General features: G+C 43.1%; 1 long non-coding RNA gene across 1 annotated transcript in view; it reads left to right on the top strand.

Moving 5' to 3' along the window:
- LOC309366007 overlaps positions 1–18132 on the top strand; it is a 44710-nt gene extending 26578 nt beyond the window's left edge. The window contains exons 3-4 of the long non-coding RNA XR_014166387.1: positions 10512–10772; positions 17854–18132. This is a non-coding gene — a long non-coding RNA (uncharacterized lncRNA). The remainder of the gene's footprint in view (positions 1–10511; positions 10773–17853) is intronic.
- The last annotated feature ends 256 nt before the right edge of the window (positions 18133–18388 follow it).

Below are 18388 nucleotides of genomic sequence, written 5' to 3'. Positions count from 1 at the left end.
TATCCCCAACACGGAACCAGTCCGAGGGGGAGTGAATTAACTACACTGACACCCTCCAACAAGCTGCAATGCACTGCGAGTTCTGAGAGACGATGCCCTGATTGATGGAATCGTCTGTGGGGTCCGGGACATCCGTCTCCGTCTCCTCGCCAAGCCAGACCTCACGCTACAGGAAGCCATTGAGGAAGTGTTCCAGAAGGGGCCACATCGCTAAGGTCTGCCGATTGGCTCCGTCTGACACCCCCCTTCACCGACTCGCAAGTCCAAGTCTTCACTCCAGTCCGCCAAGGAAAGCTGTTTCGCTCTCATCAACTGCTGCTGCCCGTCTGGAACCACAATTGGCCAAACCGACTCGCCTACGTGATGCAAGCTGAATGTCACGGTGCTCATTGAAGGAGCTCCATGTCACATGGAGATCGACACCGGGTCTGCCCTGTCCATCGTGTCTTGGAGCACCATCAAAAGACTGGTACCCAGAGTGTCCAAAAGGCAACTCGACTCTCACCGTGTACACCTGAGAGACTACCAGGGAAAAGATATTCCTGTGGTAGGTGTTGGCCGGTTCCGGATCACCTTCAAGGATTTTTCGGGCCTGCTCCCACTGGTGGTGGTCGAAGGTCAGCGGCCAAGCCTCCTAGGGTTTGATGCCCTTGGCCTGGAAGTCACCAGCATCAACTGCATGTCTAACGCAGAGACTGAGGGCCTGGTCAAAGACTTTGCCAAGGTTTTTGATGGCACTTTGGGGCAATATACAGGTATGCCCATCTCCTTTAGCCTTGATCCACAACTCCTTTAGCCTTGATCCATCAAGCTAAAGCCACGCCGGGTTCCCTTTGCTCTCAAGGCTAAGGTGGACGTACAACTGTACAAGCTGATCGCCCAAGGAGTTTTTGAGCCGGTTGACGACGCCAAGTGGGAAACCCCCATCGTCATGCCTGTCAAGACAGACGGGTCAGTGAGAATCTGCGCTGACTACAAGTGCACGATCAACAAAGCACTTCAGCAGCATGCTTATCCGGTTCTTGTTGTCCAACACCTGCTGCATTCCCTGGGTGAGGGTAAGGTCTTCGCTAAGCTGGACCTTCTCCAAGCCTATCAACAATTGCCCGTCAAGGATGCCACTGCTGAAGCCCAGACAATCGTCACCCACCAAGGGGCATTCCGTTGCCGCCGGTTGCAGTTCAGGGTGAGTGTGGCTCCTGGCATCTTCCAAAGCCTTATGGAGCGTCTCCTGCAAGGGCTTCCGGGTGTGGTACCATATTTTGATGACGTCTTGGTGTCTGCAGACTCACACCAGCAGCTGTTCGAGCGCCTCCGTGCCGTACCGACCAGGTTCCAAGAGGCCAGGCTCAAGGTAAAGAGGGAGAAGTGCCAGATCGCCATTCCACAGGTGGAGTTCCTGGGCTATCTTATCGACGCCTCCGGCCTTCACCCGACCACATCCAAGATCCGCGCTATCCAGCAGGCCCTCATCCCAAAGAACAAGACGGAGTTGCAGGCATTCCTGGGACTGCTGAACTTTTATAACATGTTCCTGCCCCACAAAGCCACGGTAGCTGAGCCTCTCCACCGACTCCTCAGCACAAAGACACCTTGGTCCTGGGGTCATCGGGAGATGGTGGCCTTCAAGGTGGTCAAGGCCCTCCTTTCATTGGACAGTGTGCTGGTACAGTACAGTGAAGCCAGGCCGTTGGTCCTTGCCTGTGCCGCCTCACCTTTTGGCATTGGCACTGTCCTTAGTCACAGACGGAAGAGAAGCACCGCTTGCCTACTGTTCCAGCACGCTATCTCTGACTGAACAGAATTACAGCCACCTCGACAAGGAGGCACTGGCACTTGTGGCTGGAGTGAAGAGGTTCCATGAATACCTCTACGGCAGGACTTTTGACCTCATCACTGACCACAAGCCACTCCTGGGCCTCCTCGCCGATGATTGTCCAACTCCACCCGTCCTCTCGCCACACATGCTGCGATGGACTGTTTTCCTTGCTGCCTACCACTACCGGCTCACCCATCGCCCGGGGAAATCGATGGACCATGCCGACGCCCTCAACCGTTGCCCTCTTCCAGCGTTTGTGAAAGACCCGGCTCCTGCTTCATTGCTCCTCCTGATTGAGGATCTTCCGGCAGCGTCTGTATCGGCTGCCTCTGTGGTCTCTGCATCTGCCCAGGATCGCACCATCAGCTGTGTGCTCAACTGGGTGTGGAGGGGGTGGACACAAGGGCCTTTTGCATTGGAGTTCTTGCCATTCGCAACCAGACAACATGAACTCTCAGCTCATCATGGCTGTCTGCTGTGGGGAGACCATGTCGTGATTCCCCAAAGACTCCGTCAACGTGTCCTGGAGGCTCTGCACGTTGGCCACCCGGGAATCGTCAAAATGAAGGCGTTGGCTCGGTGTTACTTCTGGTGGCCTAACATGGATGATGCCATCACTGCCTGGGTATCCGCCTGTCAAGCGTGCCAAGAATCAAGGCCTGCGCCACCGGCAGCTAAGGGACACACCTGGGAGATGCCCAAGACACCCTGGTCGAGGGTGCACATGAATCTGGCCGGTCCCTTTCACGGCCGGACCTTTATGGTAGTGGTGGACGCCTATTCCAAATGGCTGGAGGTGTCCCTGATGCCCTCCACCACTACTGAGGCCGTCATCCGGGTGCTGCGAGGCCTCTTTGTGATGCATGGGTGTCCTGATGTCCTTGTCTCCGACAACGGACCACAGATCACGTCAGGCACTTTTGAGCGGTATCTTTTGGGACTGGGCATCTGCCATGCCCTAATGGCACCATTTCATCCATCCAGCAACGGGCAGAGAGAATGGTGCGCTCGGCAAAAGAGGCACTGGTGTGCCTGGACCAGGGAGACTGGCACGAGCGGGTCGCCGAATACTTGTTCGTACAACACATCACCCCTCATGCGGCCACAGGGCAGAGTCTTGTCAAACTGCTTAAGGGCTGCTGCCTCAGGTACCCGCTCGCCCTGCTGCACCCAGACTTTGCCGTGGCCGAACCCCCAGGCTGTGCCAACGTGCCACGGTCATTTGTTCCAGGAAACCGGGTCTTTGCCTGGAACTTTGTGTGGGACATTCCTTGGGTGCCAGCCACAGTAGTGGGAGTCACTGGACCTCGTTCGTACCAGGTGGCTCTCGAAGACGGACCCTTGTGGCGCCGGCACATAGACCAGCTTAGGCGCAGGGTTGGGGACTGGGACACTACCGTGGTACCCCCAATTGCGCTTGTGGCTTGGGAACAGACACTTACCTCCACCTGCTCCACCTCCACCTCTCTTGCAAACTGCCAGCGTGGAGCCGAACCAAGCCACTTCAGAGGGTCTGCCAGACTTACCACAGACTCAGACCACTGCCATGCCTGACATTCTGCCAACTCCACTTGCAGAGGTTCCACCCACAGCAGCGGATCCAGGGGACTTGGTTTCAACGCCACCTAGGGTCACACCGCAGCTTCAGCAAGAATTGGGTGCCCCCCCCCCCAGACTTGGTTACCAGTCCCCGGCGGTCTGGCAGAGTTTCCAAGCACCCAACTTAGTTAAAGGACTATGTTGTTGGACATGTATCACTGTTGGTCTAAGTATGTGAAATGTAACCGATATGCTTTAAAGCGGGAATGTAAACAGCGTTTCCGTGTGCTGCGCTGGGCTGGCTGTTCTTGAAGCTATAAACATGAGTCTGACCAAACTGCGGGAGGCAGTGGAAGACAGGAGTGCCTGGCGTGCTCTGGTCCATGGGGTCACGAAGAATCGGACACGACTAAACTACTAAACAACAACATGAACCATAGGTTTCTTTACAAGTTGATGATCATTTATCTGATTCCAGTTTAACCTCCTTTAATATAGCATTTATCCGCTGTAAAAATCCATTAGCGTTTTCCATTTAAACTTTATTATATCCTCCATTATGGAAAAACTTCATTGCTACAAACTCATCTCTCCACCCTCCATCTTCCATGTCTTAGAGCCATTCTACTCCATCAGAAACATAAAAAACAAAAACAAAACTCATTATAGTCATTATGTAGGATGATTATACAGCCTGCAAGATTTACAGTTGTATTAATTGTGCTTTTCATTAATTAAACAACCACTGGAAGTACAAAGTATCTCTAATGCAACCTTTTTATGACACAGAATGTCATTTTCATAGAGCAGCGAGTACCAGCTACCTGTTCCATTAGTTACACAAAGCATTAATTACTTAAGTGGTCCCTGAATGAATCGTTCTTTGATTGCAAGCTTAATTGGTTGCGCAGCCAGTTGTTTTCATACTTTGTCCATTGCAAAAAACACCTATGGCAGAATCAGCCTAGGGCGGCACTTCCCGTATTGCCCCAAATGGCAGAGATCTTGTCCAAAATCAGTGCTGATGATGCTGGTGCTTCTCCTCCACTGGCAGAAGCAGCAGGGCAGGAGGGGCACCCATGGGCATTGTGCCTGGTTGGGGGCTTCTGCCACCTGAAGCAGCGTCCTCACCTGCCTCAAGGCTCTGGGATCAGCCCTGTCTTTGATTGCTTTGCTCTGGGAGGTTTTGCCAATTCCTCTTGGTCCAATCCTTAAACCACACTTTATTTGCATGCTTAGATTAATATGCAGTTTCATCTATTGTTTATCTCAGGGGAAAGGGATCACCATAACTGTCCATCCTCAAACTTCAATAGCGGCTGGGCATTTGCTCACTGTGATCTTCTCCCCTCCATCTTGTTTGATTAGCTGAGAATTAAAAGGTAAAGGTAAAGGGACCCTGACAGTTAACTCCAGTCGCGGACGACTCTGGGGTTGCGGCGGTCATCTCGCTTTACTGGCCGAGGGAGCCGACATTTGTCCGCAGACAGTTTTTCTGGGTCATGTGGCCAGCATGACTAAGCTGCTTCTGGCGACATCAAAGCAGCACACAGAAATGGTGTTTACCTTTAAGCCGGAGCGGTACCTATTTATCTACTTGCACTTTGACATGCTTTCGAACTGCTAGGTTGCCAGGAGGTGGGACCGAACAAGGGGTGCTCACCCTATCACGGGGATTCGAACTGTCGACGTTCTGATTGGCAAGACCAAGGCTCAGTGGTTAAGACCACAGTGCCACCCACGTCCGTTAGCTGAGGATTAGGTTCCATATATTCCTTGCAAAGGGTTCCACATTCAGTTCCAAGCAACTTGTGCATGAAAGCACCAGGCCTGAGCATGAAAGCTCAAATGAAACCTCAAAGCAGAGAAGGTTAACTCATCGGCCTTTGGATGTTTCTGATCTGGAGATCCCATCACCCCTGATCTTTAGCCAGAAATAACAGTGACTCCATGGAGCGCAGGACAGAAGAGTGAAGCAGCTTCAGAAACAGGGTTGGGAAGGGGGAAAGGGGGCTTAGTCATATTCTAGGGTGGAAAGGAGAAAGGGAAGGACAGGTTGGCCAATTATTATGGGGTGCAGAGTGGGACATGGCAGGTGGAGCAAGCAGAGAAGCAGAGCCCCTCCTGTTTGTAAGTTGCTTTGAGTTCTAGTTAGAAAAAGGTGTTTAAGAAATAGGATGATGATGATTGCAAGAATGAGAAAAAGGACAAGAGAGCATGTGAAGATCGCCTTTCCTTCAAGTAAGCAAAGAGTCCACCATTTCACCTTTGAAATCTCCTTGCCCTGCATGTCCCACAAAACCTCTTCAATCAGTGGACTTGAATCTCTTTTTCTTTTTCCTTTTGGAAGAACTGTTTGAAGCTATTACTACTACAAGTGCTATTTCCGGGGTGCGGGGTGCAGGGGTACGCATACCCCTAAACATTTTGTGAATCTAAGTTTGGCCAGATTGAGGAGCAGTATTTCAACATGAGTAGGAAAAGGAGAGTAATCCAAAACATTGGGGGGGGGAGCACGGGCTACTACTAAGAATAATCATTGTAGAAGACGAGCATGTGAAAGTCCCCTTCCTTCAGTTAACCGCAAGGGTCCACCAATGTGGTGGGAACAGGTGAGGGGTGAGTCATTTACCTGAGGGATACATCCCCCAGGCTCTGCCTATGTGAGGAATTGAATCCTCCTCATAAATGTTTCATTTGATTCAAGCTATCTCCCTCTGAAACATGAATACAGCACACCTGAATGTTTGTGATCTTCTGTGAAAACTGCTATGACTGACAGAATGCAGGAATGCCGTTCCAGAGGCACGTGATTTTGGCAACGTTCTCTTCCACGTCAGCCTAACTCACAATGTCCCAAAGAAATTACAATTATGGGAAGCCCAGCCCTCTCTTGGCAAGCTTTGGGGCTCCATTTGGCTTAAAAGCTGGCTTTGCCTGGCTTTGCCACCACAATTCATCCTGAGCCATGAAGATCCTTCACCTCTGCTTGGTAGTTCTCTCTTTGCTGCTCCTGGCTTCCCCAGGTAAGGGATGGAGAGGAAGAAGAGAGAGGGACACCTGCCAGCCTATTATGGGGTGGAAGAAGGAGAGGAGTACAGTGGCTGTTCTGTGGCCTTGCAAAGGAAGCTCACTTTTCTGTCTAGAGACGTTTCTTTAGTGGTAATCTCTTTAGTGGGAATTATTTGCATAAAAAATGTATATATCCGACAAAATTGCCTACCAAAGTGTGTCTACTAGGGAAAATATGCACTGTGTTGCTGAATTTCCCCCATTATGCCCATAACTGCTATGCAATTTCCCCTATTATAACCTATATTTTCATGCTATTGTCATGAAATTACACTTTTTCAGGTACATTTTTTAAACACATTACTTGGAGGGAGAGCTGCCTTTCAAAGGAAGGCTGTGCTTTGATGTTCACATGTTGACTTCATTATGGCAGGGTAATAGAAGGAAAAAGGGACGTGGGTGACCCTGTGGTTTAAACCACTGAGCCTCTTGGGCTTGCCGATCAGAAGGTTGGCGGTTTGAGTCCCCACGACGGGGTGAGCTCCCATTGCTCAGTCGCAGCTCCTGCCTACCTAGCAATACGAAAGCACATCAAAGTGCAAGTAGATAAATAGGTACCGCTCTGGCGGAAAGGTAAACACCTTAGTCATGCTGGCCACATGACCCGGATGCTGTCTGTGGTCAAACGCCGGCTCCCAGAGTTGTCTGCAATTGGAATTAACTGTCAAAACAGTCCTTTACCTTTTTTTAAAATATATGGAAAATGGCATCGCATGTAAAACTGGTAAAGAAAACAAAAGCAGCCTCTTCTTTTCTCAGTTTGGTTAGATTTTATGGAATTCTATGCAAATTTATGGAATACGTTTTAGAAAATAAAATTTTGATTTGTCTCTTCCACAGGTCTGCCAATAAATTTTGGGTATAAAGTTTCTAATTAGTGGGAAAAGTTTCTTGATGAGCAAATATCTGGATAAGCAAATTGACCATTTCTTCTTGTGAATGTAGCAATGGTGGTAAACACCAGTGGCCAGTGGCAAGGGGTGGGGTGGGGGGTAGGAGTTGGGATGCCACAGGACCCAGAGTGTCACAGAGCCACTCCTGTTCAAAGGGCTGTGGAGTTGTTCCTCTCTTTCATCCTATTGTGAATTAACTTCCTTCTCCCCACTTATGTGTGTTTCTCTCTTTGCACAGGATCTGCACAGGACCGGGAAACTAAGACTGCTTTGCAATGCCATAGACTGCATGGTACTTGCCACCCTTTAAGTTGTCCCGATGATTATAAAAGGATTGGAAGGTGTCTTTATAGTTATCTCCCCTGTTGCCAAAGGTAATTTCAGCTGACCAAAAGAGAATTACACCTCCTGCCCCTCTCCCATTACCCTCTGGATTGATCATTTTAAGTACCCAATGCAGAGTCCCCTAAATTGATCCATTGCAAAAATAAAAATAAAAATACCTATGCCAGAATCAGCCAAGGGTGGCACATCCCATTTTGCCGCTTGATGCAAAATGCTAATTGCTGCTTGGCCATTCTGCCGGCACGGCTCCTAAGCTCATCTACCTGCTTCTCCTGCCATGGCCTGATCTGCTGCTGACACACACCAAACCCCGTTGATTGTAGGCACAGAAGCGGCACTACCATTGTTGCCCATTTTAAACAAGATGGTGCCGAGTTCGTTCACCACAGGCAGAACCAGCGGGGCAGGAGGGGCACCAATGGGTTTATTGTCTGAGGGGCTTCTGCCACCAGAAGCAGGGTCCTCACCTGCCTCATGGCTGGTCCAGCTGTCTTTGTTTTTTGTTTTTTTTAATAATTTTTTTTATTACATTTTCAATTACAAAGTCAGAAATATAAGATATTTAAAAGAAAAGAAAACAAACAAAAAAAGAATAAAAAGCAAAACAGTCCAACTTTCAAAGACATTTTTACATTACTGACTGGACTTCCCCACATCTCCCTCACCCTGCGTTCTTTACAATAAACATATCAGCAAATTATTACCTTGTTTCATACCTTATTTATATCTTTCAAATATTATACTTCTGGATTTAAAGTACTTTTTATCAATTACTTGTACCTTAAGATAAACATAAAATAACTTTAAATTTCAACTTTTTCTTACTCATAACTTAATCTCCTGTTATCCCAGTCTAATTGCAGGAGCTAGAATTTCCAAATCATGCAGATTCTTAACATTCATACAACTTATAATGTTTTTGTAAGTAGTCCTTAAATTTTTTCCAGTCCTCTTCCATTGTTTCTTCTCCCAAATCTCGGATTCTGCCCGTCATTTCGGCCAGTTCCATATATTCCATCAATTGCATCTGCCACTCTTCCAGTGTGGGAAGATCTTGTATCTTCCAATATTTTGCAATGAGTATTCTTGCTGCTGTAGTTGCATACATAAAAAAAGTTCTGTCCTTCTTTAACACCTTTTGGTCCACAATGCCCAGGAGGAAGGCCTCTGGTTTCTTAGGGAAGGTGTACTTAAACACCTTTTTTAACTCATTATAAATCATTTCCCAGAAGGCCTTCACTTTTGGACAAGTCCACCAAAGGTGAAAGAATGTCCCTTCAGCCCCCTTACATTTCCAACATTTATTATCAGACCGATGATATATTTTTGCAAGCTTGACTGGGGTCATGTACCACCTATATATCATTTTCATAATATTTTCCTTCAGGGCATTACATGCCGTGAATTTCAATCCAGTGGTCCATAACCTTTCCCAGTTTTCAAACATAATGTTGTACCCAATATCTTGAGCCCATTTTATCATGGCTGATTTGACTGTCTCATCCTGAGTGTTCCATTTAAGCAGCAAGTTATACATTCTCGAAAGTACCTTAGTCTTAGGTTCTAACAGTTCTGTCTCTAATTTCGATTTTTCCACCTGGAATCCTATTTTTTTGTCCAACTTACAAACCTCTTGAATTTGAGCATAATGAAACCAATCTTGCACCTTATTCTTTAATTTTTCAAAGCTCTGCAGCCTCCAGTTGTCTCCAATTTTTTCTATTATTTCCCAATATTTTGGCCAGCCGGCCTCCATGTTGGGTCTTTTTCGAACCTTGGCCTCCGCTGGTGCTGGTCCAGCTGTCTTTGGCCCCTTTGCCCTGTGAGCTTATGCCAGATCTCCTTTGCCAAATCCCTAAACCACACCAGATGGGCACATTTAATTTGTTGTGCAGCTTTATCCATTGTTTATCTCAGTGCCTAAGAGATGTCTATTCTGCAGCTTTAACAGATGCTGGGCACTTACTCTGTGTGGTGTCCTGCCCTCCACCATTTAAGATTACCTCAGTTTCACATGCCATACATTCCATGCAAATCTCCCACTTTCAATTCCAAGCAGCTTCATTCTTATTTTATCTTTTAAAGAAAGAACCTGAGGCAGTAGACTTTCGTCTTGGGTCCTGGCAGAGAAATTAGCAACTGGACGGAATGAACCCCATTGTGCCAGTTCTGCCGTGTTTCTCAAACACTCTCACAAAATGGGGTGCAAGCTTCCTGTTTCCCCAGAACTCTTCCTCAGGGCCACAAAGACAAGAAATCCCTGCCGTGCATATCATCCAGTCGGCAGGAGAATATTGGAGACCTTGAAAGCTCCCTCACTATTCTGTGACATACATTTAATTGTACCTAGAAAAGAAACAGATAGGTAGCCGTGTTGGTCTGCCATAGTCAAAACAAACAAACAAAAAAATTCCTTCCAGTAGCACCTTAAAGACCAACTAAGTTAGTTCTTGGTATGAGCTTTCGTGTGCATGCACGAAAGTATCTGAAGAAGTGTGCATGCACACGAAAGCTCATACCAAGAGCTAACTTAGTTGGTCTTTAAGGTGCTACTGGAAGGAATTTTTTTTGTTTGTTTGTTTTGACTAGAAAAGAAAGTCCCTCAGGGGTAAGGATGGGCAATAGATTGGATTCAATTCTCATCGAAAGGTGAATCTATGTAATTCATAGTTACTGGAAATGAAAAACTGAAACAGACCTATGCCTACCCAATGGTTTATTATCATGAAATGTTTCTTGTTGTCCAACATGCCTTGCTTTGTATTTTCGTGTCTCAAACATGGTCACTTTGCTATGAAACTGAGTTAACTGTTGTCTTTTTGTTGCTGGTTTCTATGTTTTAGACGGGAGGAGTGATAGATGCCTTTGAAAAGTGGAAGATGCTCCCTCTCTTTGAGAGCCGCTGGATCCCGCTTGATCCCCAGCTAGGGACTTCTTCTCCAAAGCATCCAGATTGAAAAAAGCAACATTTTCAAGGCTTACCTGAGCTTGTGCCTTGCAATAAACGCAGATCCAAAAGCCTTTTCCCTCTGTTTTTCATTTCTAAGCATGAGTGTTCTTGCTAGTGAAGCCGAAATGGCACCTTACGTCCATGAGAAGGAGGTGTCAGCAAGCATGGTTTTTTTTTTTTAATCTTTTTTATTGAATTTCCATTACAACTAACAAAAACATTAAACAAATCCAAAAACAAAAAACAAACAGAAAAAAAAGTAAATAAGATCGACAAGGCACAAAAACAGGGGAAAAACACAACATAAAAAACGGATATACATAACAAAAACCATATCCGACATACAAGTTGACTTCCTTCCCTGATGGATTCGGGTTTCTTAATTAAAAACTCCATTTTCTGCAGCTGGTATTGTTACTGGGTTAAAACATCGTAAGTTTTATAACAGACCTGCTATAGTTGTTAGGTTTTTATGATTTTTTTCTGTATATGTCATGAATTTATTCCAGTCATCAATAAACTTTGTATTTTTTTTGGTTTCTAATTTTTTGTGTCATTTTAGCTAATTCAACAAATTCAAATAATTTAGCTTGCCACTCCCTCACTGTTGGTATATTTGTACTTTTCCCATTTGGGGCATTTAGTATTCTGGCCGCTGCTGTCGAATATTGGAATACGGTTTTATCTTCTTTTCTTATTTCATCTCCAATAATACCTAGTAAGAAAGCTTCTGGTCTTTTAACGAAGGTGTATTTGAATATTTTTTTAACTCATTATAAATTGAGTCCCAAAATTTCTTCACCTCCTCACACGTCCACCACATGTGAAAGAAATTGCCCTCTTTTGTTTTACACTTCCAGCAGGCCTTATTTCCTGTTTTATACATCTTATTTAATTTTGCTGGTGTTATATACCACCTATATATCATCTTTTCTAAATTTTCTCTTATTGTAACGCTCGCCGTAAATTTTATTCCGTTATTCCATAATTTTGACCATTTTTCATATTCTATATTATACCCCAGGTCCATTGCCCATTTTATCATAACCTCCTTAATTTCCTCATCTTTGGTGTCCCACTCCAATAGTATATCATACATTTTGGATAACAACTTGGTTTTGTTCTCTATTATTTCTATTTGAAATTTGGACTTCTTTTCATTTATTCCTACTTTTTTATCTTCCGTCCATCTTGCATTTATTTGATGATATTGTAGCCAGTCTGTTAATTTTCCTTTCAGTTCTTCATATGGTCTTAATGTCCAGCCGCCTTCGGATCTTATCAGTAGGTCTTCATACGTCAATCTTTGTCCTTCCATGTTTACTTTTTTGATTATTAAAATATCTGTTGGGGACAACCACCACGGTGTTTTCCATTCTAACATTTTTTTGTTTTTCTCCCAAACATCATATAGTGCTCCTCTAATAATATGGCTTGAAAACCCTTTGTGTATTTTTTCTTTATTTGGCCGTAGGTAGGCATGCCAGCCGTACCTATTGTTGAATCCTTCTAAATCTAATAGATAGGTGTTTTCCAAAGTTATCCAATCTTTGACCCAACAAAGGCAGGCGGCTTCAAAATATAATTTTAAATTCGGGACCGAAAAACCCCCTCTTTCTTTTCGATCCGTAAGCAGTTTAAATCTAATTCTTGGCCTTCTCCTTTGCCATATAAATTTCGAAAGTGTTTTCTGCCATTCTTTAAATATTTTGGAGCCTTTAAGAACTGGTATGTTCTGAAACAGGAACAACATCCTTGGGAGTACGTTCATTTTTATTGCTTCCATTCTTCCTATCCACGAAAGTTTAACTCTATTCCAAACGTCCAAATCTTTTTTAATTTCTTTCCACGTTGTTAAATAATTGTCTTGAATTAGGTTTATATTTTTTGGTGTAATCCAGATTCCCAAATATATTTTTTTTTGTGACCTTGATTCCATGTTGTCCTTCTAATTTTTCTCTTTTGTCCTTTCCCAGATTTTTGATCATCATTTTTGTCTTTAATCTATTCAATTTGAAGCCAGATAGTTTACCGTATTCTTCTAATATTTCCAGCGTTTTGCTGAGACTTTTTTGCGGCTCTTCCAAAGACAACATCAAATCATCCGCATAAGCTTTTAATTTGTATTCCTTTATTCCTACCTTAATCCCTTGTATCTCCGGTGTTGTTCTTATTTTATTCGCTATTACCTCTAATGCCATGATAAACAAAAGTGGGGAGAGAGGGCATCCTTGTCTTGTCCCTTTTTCAATTCTAAATGTATTTGTAAAGTTGTTGTTTATAATCAATTTAGCAGATTGGTTCTTATATATTGCCTAAATACCTTTCAAGAATTCGCCCTCTATCCCCGCTTTTCCCAGGCTTTTTAGTAGGAACACCCAAGAAACATTATCAAACGCCTTCTCTGCGTCTATGAATATCAGGGCCGCAGGTATTTCATTTTTAACTTCTAGATATTCAATTATATTTATAACATGTCTTACATTATCTTTCAAAAATCTGTTTGGAAGGAATCCTGCTTGATCTTTATGGATTAAATTTATTAAACATTTTTTCAATCTATTCGCCATAACCTCTGCATAAATTTTATAGTCATTATTTAACATTGATATCGGCCTATAATTCTTAATATTTAAAGTATCCGTGTCCGGTTTGGGAATTAGCGTAATATGAGCCTCTCTCCAAGATTCAGGTACTTTTCCTCCTCTTGAGATGTTATTCATGGTATCACAAAGCATTGGTGCTAGTTGACTCTCCAAAACTTTATAGTATTTGGCAGACAGACCGTCTGGTCCCGGGGCCTTCCCTAGTTTCATTTTTCTTATCGCATTCTGGATCTCTTCTATTCTTATGGGTTTATTTAATTGAATTTTTTCTTCTTCTGTTATGGTCTTCCCACTACAGTCTTCTATGTATTTTTCAATTTGAACTAAATCTTCATCTTCTTTTTTATACAGTTTCTCGTAAAATTTGAGGAAATTTTCTTTTATTCTTTTTGGATCTTCTATCAAATCTCCCTCTATTTTTATCTTATTTATCACATTTTGTTTTTGCCTTCTTCTCAGTTGCCAAGCCAGTAATTTACCCGTTTTATTTGCTGATTCGAAATATTTTTGTTTCATTAGTTTAATTTTCCATTCAACTTCTTGGTTTGTCAACATTGAGTATTGTGTTTGTAGTATTTTTATCATTTGCAAATTTTGTTCATCTCTCGAATTTTCTATTAGTTTTTTCTCGCAGATTCTTAACTGGTTGAGGATTTCTTCTTTCTTATGTTCTCTTATTTTCCTCTTATAATTGTTTTGTTGAATGAAGAACCCTCTTAAAACTGCCTTACTGGCATCCCAAACCATCTCTATGCTTGTTTCTGTATTCAGATTCAGATCAAAATAATCTTTTAGAGTTATTTTGGCCTTTTCAATAATTTCTCCATTGTCTAACAGATATTCATTCAATCTCCATCTGAACCCCCCCGTGTTACCCCTTTAATCTCTAACATTATCGAATTGTGGTCTGAGAGGGTTCTCGGTTGGATTTCACATTTTACAGTTCTTAAAGTAAGTTCTCTTGAGATCCAGATTTGGTCGATTCTACCCCAGCTTTTGTGTACTTCCGAGAAAAAAGTAAATTGTTTCTCTCTTGGATGTTTATGTCTCCAGATGTCTGTCAAATTTAAGTTTTCCTCCAAATCTTTAAATGATCTTGGTAATTTCCCTTGGTTGCATTTTTTCTTTTCCGTTTGCCTATCAACTTCTGGTACTGGCACTGCATTAAAGTCTCCCAGTAATATCGTCCTGTTGTTTTCTAGCTCTAATAGAACTTGCTCCAACTTTCTGAAGAATTCCAATTTATTTGAGTTTGGGGCATATATGTTTATCACATTGAGTTTTTCCCCCTGGAAATTAATTTGTACACCCAATATCCTTCCTTCCTCATCCTTATAAATCAATTTAGGTTCCCATTTCTCACTTACGTATGTTGCTACTCCTCTTTTCTTTTCCACCGTGGAGTTTATAAATTCTATTCCCAGTTTTTTATTCAGCAAAATGTGTTTATGTCTCCTAGTCACGTGTGTCTCTTGTATGCAGATTACATCAATTTTTTTTTCTTTTTCAGGGTATTTACAATTTTATTCCTTTTAGTTTTTTCATTCATGCCATTCACGTTCCATGATAGAACTTTCACGTTTATTTTCCTTCAAGCCAACAAAATTATCACTTTAGATTCGAGTAGTTTTGCTCTCTGATTCCTCTTCTTCCTCCTCCTCCGCCTCTTCCTCTCCTGTTTCGTCCTCTTCCTTCTCCCCCTCCTCCCCTCCCCCCTCTTCCCTCCTCATGTTTTCTTCCCCTTTCTCTTGTATTTCCTTTTTCCTCTGACTCTCCATTTCTCCCTCTATATCTCTCCTCCACTTTCCCGAGCTCTTTTTCATATCTACGCAGAAATTTACCCACTTCCTGACTTTCCGTAATCTTAAATCTTTTGTCTTTGTAGAAAAAGGAAATCCCTTCTGGGAATTCCCATCTATGTTGTATGCCATTCTTTTTCAAGGCATTTACTAACTGTTTGTAAGCTTCTCTTTTGCGTGAAAGCCTGGTTGGTATTTCTTTAAAGATAATTATTGGTCTGCCTTCAATTATTAACTTCCTTTGATAACTTTCTCTTAAAATTATGTTTCTCATTTCTATCGAATTAAATATCACTAAGCAGTCTCCTATAACCTTTTTCAGTTTTGCTTGTTTAGACCTTGTTTTTATTCTAAAGGCATTATCTATCGTTCGTGCAATTTCCTCTTCTTTCCATTCTAGCCACTTCGCCAGTTCTTTAATCATTTTTTCTTTAATATTCTCATTAGTATCTTCTCCTACCCCTCTAAACTTTAGGCTTAACTGTTTTTGTTTCATTTCCATCATTGCCAAATTATCCAAAACCTGGTCTTGGCTCCTACTCAATTCTCCGAAATTCTCCCTTAGTCTATCTGTCTCCTTCCTCTGTTCTTTCATCTCTCTTTGTGTTTTTTTGTTTGAGTCTTCTAAGGCCTTGGATCGGACCGTTAAATCTTTTATTTTGTTTGACAGTTCGCCCACCGCTCCCTCTATCTTTTTATCAATCAATTCATGCATCTCTCCTAATTTTCTTTCCAAATGGGTTTTGTTCTGCTTAAACTCCTCTTTTATTTTCAGCCATAGGATATCTAGGTCTTTAATCTCTTCTTGTCCGGATGTTTTCCTCTCTGATGGTGTTCCTCCTATCTTTTTTCCATTTTTCCCAGCCATTTTTCCGTTTCTACTCCTCTCCTGCTTTACCCTTAGTTTTCACCCCAGGTTTAGCCCAGATTTAGCTTCTTAAATTGTTTATGCTCTCCCTTAAAGGGCGCACAATCTTAACAAATTCAAATTTCCATATATATTATAAAGTCAAGGTATTGCTAATTAGGGCGATTTTACAAATTCAGACCTTCAGGTTTCCTCTAACCTTAGGATTTCTCTTGACAAATGCAAATATTGTTCAATTAGATTCTTTAGATTCAGTATAGGAGTATGAGGGTATAAATCCTATACTAAAGTCCATTAGAGTATTACAAACCTTATGCAAAGAAGAGGGTAGGAGAAAAGGGGTGTTCAAAAAAGGGAAAAGATAGAGATTGAATAAATATGGGTCTAATCTGTGTTCAACTTTGTTTTAAATAAGGCTAGTTCATTTATTTATTTTCCCTTTTTGTTCCTTCTTCAGCCACTTGATTGGCTTAATCCAGATCAATAAAGTTCAACGATATGTGTGCATGTATAAAGAAAGGAGAGTGAGAGGGGGGAGGGGAAGGGGGAAAAAGAGGTAGAGAAATTTCTGAAACTTCAAGACTTCGGCGGTCCAACGAAGTAGTCCAATTTCTGGTGATTTAAGAAAAAAAAGTTCCCAAAGATTCCAATAATTCCAGAAAAAAAATGAAAAAAATGACTCTGATACAGTCCAAGGATTAAACGTGGAATAAACTACTTCAAGTCCAAGTCTTGAGATTTCTCAGCCTCCTACTAGGCTGTTCTACACAGGAAAACTATTATTGAGAAGTAGTTCACGAGGTCAGTATTAATTCTTGTCCGTCAGGTGGGGGTGTATGGGTAATCCCACCCCTTTTAAGACTCAGTCCATAAATGGTTTAAATCCACCGGCCTGAAGATATATGATATATTCCAAAAACTAGTCAAAATGTTCACAGTAAATTAAGCTAGCTAAAGTTAAAGTAATTGTCCTGAAAAGAAGTAATTCCCAAAGCCATAAAACTCAGTGACATGCAGGGCTCTCCAACCAGCCAGCAACGGGAGGTAAGGGAGAAAGACAAAAAGAGGAAGCCAAAATCCAAGTTCTTCCGGGGGGGAGGAAATTAAAGTCCAAAGTTAAGGTTGGGGGGGATAAAATATTTGCTTGCTCACCCTATAGTTTACGCAGTCCGAAGTTTAAAGCAGGAAAGGCAAAGGGTGAGGATTATTGTTTTCCCCCTTCAGCGCCGTTTCATTCTTTACGTTTGTTCCGTCCCTTTTCCTCCTCTCCCCTCCTTCTTTTACACTTCCATTTCGAGGTCTGGCTTCCGCTCATTCCTTTTCTTGTAGTCTCTCAATCTACGTCCTCCTCCTGTTCTTTAGTGCTTAACCAAAAACGATACAAAGTCTCTAAAGAATTTTCTTTTTCTGTTACTTTTATTTTGTTTAGTTTCCTTTGCCTCATACAGTTACTACTGAGGACCTTCCCTTCTCCGTTTCTACAGCGGGCGGTGGTAATTAACTTGCTTTACCCTTACGATTTCGGGTCCAGCGCCATTTTAACTCCGAAAGACAGGTCGGGCTCCTTGCTTCAATCTTTTAACATCCAGCACCTCTTAGTTTGTAGCTTCTTATTTTTAGTTCAAAATTAATCACATAACTTTAGGGAGTGCTGTTCTTAAAGTTACGGAGGTTTGTCGCCTTTCCAGTGGGAACTAGAGGCATCGCCACACAGGGTCCGCAGAGCTTACCGTTCGCGTTTCTCAGTCCCGCCGCTCCCGAGTCTCTCCCAAAAAGAAAAAAAACCCGGAGGAACGTCAGAACCACTCCAACGCTGCTGGCTAGCATTTCCCTCAAGGAAACCCCCCTTGAGGTTTTGGGGTCGCAGTGCCTTTGCGTTGCCCCGATAACCCCGTGTAACTCGGAGAAAACCTTTCAGCGGCTTCTCCGCGCTCCCTTACTGCTTGCGATCCAAACCGGAAGTCCAGCAAGCATGGTTTGTGGAGAGGCCCAAAACGTCATAAGAAAGGAAGACTAAAAGGGGATGAGGATCTCTCTATACAGTCTAGCGAGTAGGACTGGGCCACAATGTGGAAAATGAAGAGTGGTAAAATATGGAGGGTGGAATGGGAGGGAGAAGAAGTTTCCTTTTAAATAGGAACCAATCTGAGTTGTACTCTTTGAAAAAGTATGCCAGTTGAAATTTAGTCATCCTTCCAAATTCACAGGTCTCTGAATTTTGGGGTTATTGAACTGACCAGACCAGATTCTAGGCCCCTCCAGCTAAAGGGTTACAGGATGGGAAGTAGCCCAGGCTTTTACAGAAACTAGCCCCACGAAGCCCACTCATTACAGTATATTGGGCATAATTGCATGCACATGTGCCTACCTGGAAGAATTCTTCATCCTAGGATCCCATGGCTTCCAGTTGGGTGAGATAAGAGAATGCACATCCATTCCTCTCTATGGCAACAGAGCTCACTCTTTTAAGATGTGATGATGGGTACTTAGCTGAATG

This window comes from Podarcis melisellensis, assembly GCF_964234715.1.
Source record: "Podarcis melisellensis genome assembly, chromosome: 3".
Classification (NCBI taxonomy): domain Eukaryota; kingdom Metazoa; phylum Chordata; class Lepidosauria; order Squamata; family Lacertidae; genus Podarcis; species Podarcis melisellensis.
The sequence above is the reverse complement of the archived record's forward strand: the minus strand, read 5'-3'. Positions and strand labels throughout refer to the sequence as shown.